The 5,178-nt window shown below is 37.6% G+C and overlaps 1 long non-coding RNA gene across 1 annotated transcript in view; it reads left to right on the top strand.

Moving 5' to 3' along the window:
* The first annotated feature begins 4,710 nt into the window (after positions 1-4,710).
* Positions 4,711-5,178, top strand: part of LOC131949119 (uncharacterized) — a 2,067-nt gene continuing 1,599 nt past the window's right edge. Inside the window, exon 1 of the long non-coding RNA XR_009388122.1 lies at positions 4,711-4,770. This is a non-coding gene — a long non-coding RNA (uncharacterized LOC131949119). The remainder of the gene's footprint in view (positions 4,771-5,178) is intronic.

Raw genomic sequence — 5,178 nt, 5'->3', positions numbered from 1 at the left:
CCACCATTTTGTCCCTGTTTGTAAACATTGGCTGTTACTTCCGCATCCGGTTTCAATTTCTACGAACATCAGTTGACCCCTTCTGCGCGCGGGAAACAAAAGCGCCTAACGCTAAGGCTAAGCAACGCCTCTGGGAGGGGTGACGCGAAACCGAAAATGCTAAGCAGTTCGAGGAGGTGGGGGTGACACCAGAGGCGTAGCGAGGGGGGCGGGGGGGGGGGGGGGGGCGGAACGCACCGGGTGACACCATATAGCAAACTATATAGAGAAAAACTTGAGGGGCGGGGTGCAAATCGAAAGTTTGAGGGGGGGGGGGGGTGCAAATAGAAAAATTTGAAAGTTTGTCCCCGGGAAGCAGAGGCGTATCCAGGTTTTCGATGTAGGGGGAGCGAAAAGAGCAAAAAAGGCGCCGAATTTTTAATACGTTCTATATACGTGTATTCATATATATATATATATATATATATATATATATATATATATATATATATATATATATATATATATATATATAATTACTAGCTGTATGTCATTACTTCGCTATAATGTAAAATAAATTGAAAGTAGCACTCTGAAGAAATAAGAGACAACACACAAAGTAGGCCGACAAAACAACAATTGTATCAATCTAAACATATATATATATATATATATATATATATATATATATATATATATATATATATATATATATATATATATATATATATATATATATATATATATATATATACACGCACTACAACAAAAAATAAACCGGGAGTGATCTCCCCTAAACTTTCTCGAATATTTTTATTTAAAATAACAGGGGATGGGAACTCGGGCTATAGACATGATTTTTAATCCATTTTAAATACTTAAAGTTTTAAAAATAGAATAAAATCTCGTAGACAAAAGAATTGCACACCAAGTGAACGCTAAATAAAAAAGTGCATAATAGTGCGCAATATTATTAGTACTTTAAAAATTTACATTAGTTTTTTGAGACATCGGAAGTAGCGTAAATTACTATTTCCGTTCAACGGAAATGACTCAACATATTACAGAAGGTAGAGAATTAGATCTTTTACTTACGTGTGAAATTTCGTTTATCTATCTGAAATAGTACTCAAGTTATAGGCTTTTGAAAATTTCAAAGTAGGAAAAGTACCACTTTCGGTTATCGGAAATCGCTCAAAAGTTGATACGGATCTACGATTTTGATAAAATACTTATATATGAAATTTCATCAACATAGCTGTAACGGTACTCAAGTTATCGTGTTTACACACACACACACACACAGACAGACACACAGACAGACACACAGACAGACACACAGACATACGAACAAGATTGCAAAATTATGTTTTCCGTATCAGTGAGAAGAAAAACGTCGAGATTTGTAAAAATCTTTTTTTTTTTTTTTTGCATGATTACAATACTTTCTCTATACTTCGTATATACGAGAAAGTAACAATGAAAGTAACACAATCTGTTTTGTAATTCTTGTAAAAAAATTTTCTTACATAATAATTCCTGGGAAATTATTTCAGACTAGTGAAATAGGGGAAGTTATCACTCTCTTAATATAAATATGTATATATCTTCACATTTTATTATAAATGTCAAAAAAATAAATAATTACTTTAGAATATAATGGAATTGTTTAACACTATTCGTGTTTACAAAATGTTTTTGTCTATAATCAGAATTTAATATATCGTCATCATAAATGCTAAAGTATTACAGCATAATGAAAGTTTTTAAAGTCAGAGTCTGTATAAAACCACGCTTTTCATAGAATAGATAAACATTCGGAATAACAGCCTACATTTAACTAAAGTTTGGTCTTTTTAGTTCAGATCATATATTTTTAATTAACTACTGCTTGTTTGTGTTCTTTAAAGATCATTTTTTTAACATAGCGATAGGTATGGGTTAGATCACTGTATTGATTACACACATTTTTACTGGTAATTGCAAAAACAATATTCACAGAGTTTTGCGTTTAAAAAGCTAATTTTCTGGCGGCATGGTACTTTGGTACATCATTACGCGTTTTTCTACATGTAGGCCGACTTAACAGATCAGTTCGGGTGGGTTTTGGGGGGGGGGGGGTGTTCAACTTCATTCACCACTGTCCGGTCACTTTAGGTCAATCATCCAACCCAGTGTATACCTAGATGTGACATTAATGTCGCTCTACACAATTGTGGTGGTGAGGTGTGTGTGTGTGTGGGGGGGGGGGGGAGATAACCAACTCAGAGTGAACATAGCGTCAGTTTTTAGATGACTGTTCTAAACATACATATATATTACACAAATATATATTACACAAATATATATTACAGAAATAGATTTAAATAAGTAGCAGTGGTATTATGACAATATTTATTTTTACAGAGGGGTCCATGGGGGAGGGGGGTTGTAACTGTTGTTGTCAAAATTTCCCCACTACTACGCAGTTTGCTCATAAGTAAATTTAAATAGAGGTGCCACATCAGTTGTATTTGTTTCTGTATTGTAATTTTTTTTTAAATTAATCACACGATTCAAACTGTAATAGAGTAATTATGTGTGAAGTTTTATGTATAACATTTTCTAATTCAATTATTTGTAAGCAAATACATTATACAGTTGCCTTAAACTTAACACCCATCTTAAAACCCGTAGAGGTTTTTTAAACAATGCAATGCATCATAATGGTTATTTTTAGAATGGCAAACTGATGCAACTGTTAATACGTGTTGTAAACGTAGACGCTACTAGACTAGTACAATAATGCTTAATTGCTGCATGAAAAGAAATCTTGTGATTTACATAGATGTGCCGACCAAAAATATTTTTTTAACAAATATCATTGTTTAAAACTTTGAGTTTAAAAAGTTTCCAAAAAGGCGCCACTTTGCTGAAAATGGCCAGAGGGGGAGCGGCCGCTCCCCCTGCTCCCCCCCTGCGTACGCTACTGCCGGGAAGGGTCGCCGCTACGCCTCAGGGGGGGGGGAGTGACACCATTAAGTGCCGCACCGGGTGACACCCGACATCGCTACGCCACTGGGTGACACCCTCCTTAGTTACCGGCAGAGTTTCTTCCAGGCATCTCTTTGGGGGGGGGGGGGGGGGGGTCAGAGAGCCCCCCCCCCCCCCCCCCCCGAACGAAATGAAAATTATATAGAAAATATATGAAGAAATTCCACCGTCCCCCGTAATGTCACCCCCCCCCCCCCCCCCAGAGAAAAAAGTCTGGAAGAAACACTGGTTACCGGGACTCAGGGATGTTCTATTGACTGGATTCCAACTCGTGACTTTCGTGTAGAAGTTCGTGGGTCAGAAATTCCTAGCCATATAATATACTGGACAATATATCCTCTATATATCACTCAGGGTAGAGCATATTTCTTAAGAAATCAATAACTATATCACTCAGTGTAGAGCACATTTCTTAAGAAATCAATAACTATATGACTCAGGGTAGAGCACATTTCTTAAGAAATCAATAACTATATGACTCAGGGTAGAGCACATTTCTTAAGAAATCAATAACTATATGACTCAGGGTAGAGCACATTTCTTAAGAAATCAATAACTATATGACTCAGGGTAGAGCATATTTCTTAAGATATCAATAACTAAGGTGAACTCCCATTCATGTGATGTTGGTCACTGACCTAATATCACTTGCGTGTATTTGGGAAACGCACGGGCAACTAATTACGCACATCTTTGTCATTGGGATAATAAAGTCTATTTATAGAAGTTGGTTAAGATAGATGTTACTATTTTTAGACCAATATCTGTCACGTGGAAAGCCATTAGAGATTGGGGTTAATGAAAGGCGAATAACATAAACAATCGTGTTGATACAAGGGGGCGTACTTTGGTGTCTAGTAGTAGTAGTGAGATGCATGGAGCAGTGGCGTAGCGAGGTCAGGTGTCACCCGGTGCGGCACTTAATGGTATCACCCCAAAGGCGTAGCGATCCTTCCGGGCGCCCGGGGACAATTTTCGATTTGCAACCCCTCCCTCAAACTTTCACCCCGCTCCACCTTTGTCGGGATTTGTCAAATTTTCTCTTAAAAGACTTTTTAACACTCGAATTAATCATTTAATTAAGTGAAATTATCATTTTTCTCAATATATTTGGCTTTTTTTGCCTTGGTGTCACCCCCCCCCCCTAAATGGTGTCACTGGCATGGAGCTGTCAGGACAAATGAAAGAGAGAAAAATATGTAAACAAGACAGACACAATTTCACAAAACTGGTATAGGGACTGAAATAACCAGATTTAAACATCACACTTAGATAGATAGAAGATCACACCCTAATAGAGAGATCACACCAGAGGCGTAGCGATGGGGGGGGGGGGGGGAACATATGTCCCCGGGCGCCGACCTTAGGGGGCGCCAAAATGGGTTGGAAAAATTAATCGAAAGTTTGAAGGGGGGAGCAAATCGAAAGTTTGAGGCGGGGGGTGCAAATCGAAAGTTTGAGGGGGTGGGTGCAAATCGAAAGTTTGTCCTCTGGCGCCGTGAAGGGTCGCTACGCCTCTGGATCACACAGATAGAAAGATCAAATCCAGAGAGAGAGAGAGAGAGATTGATCTATAACATTCTGAATGAAAGACCATTACCGCTAGGCTAATGAGTTGAAAACGAAAATGGGAAACCCCAAAGCTTAGCTATCAAGAAATTACGTAATCATTTGACTACTTATAATTTTAGTTCTTTTATTGTCTTTCGATATTTCACAAACTATGGTCGGTCATTCATTATTTCCAATCATCTTAAGGTAAATATTAATTTATAACTTTGTATAACATACATAATTTCATATAATATAAGGGGGCTTATGGTGAAAAGGGGGTGGTTGTCTATAATGAAGGGGAGGTGGGGGGTGGGGGTAGGAAGTGTGACGACACATTTTTACATTTTAAAAAGTAATGTTATAATCTAAACTTTGAGACGTTATGTTGCATTATAAAAACAGTTTTTTTTTTTGTAAATTGTAAAACGATGGCATGTATCCGCAACGTTGATCGAGGTAAGTAAATATTTGAGAAAGATATCGACGATGTTTTAAACAACAATAACTGCAATTTTGAGGAGGTGAAGTGGTTGTAGGCTGAAGTGTGACGTCAGTTTATAGTGTGAGTGATGGGTTCTGGCTTTTTGTGATGCTATGTGACGAAGGGCAGGG

This window comes from Physella acuta, unplaced genomic scaffold, assembly GCF_028476545.2.
Source record: "Physella acuta isolate Inbredline_101_S28 unplaced genomic scaffold, ASM2847654v3 ptg000674l, whole genome shotgun sequence".
Lineage (NCBI taxonomy): Eukaryota > Metazoa > Mollusca > Gastropoda > Physidae > Physella > Physella acuta.
This window is presented reverse-complemented; position numbering and strand designations above follow the sequence as displayed.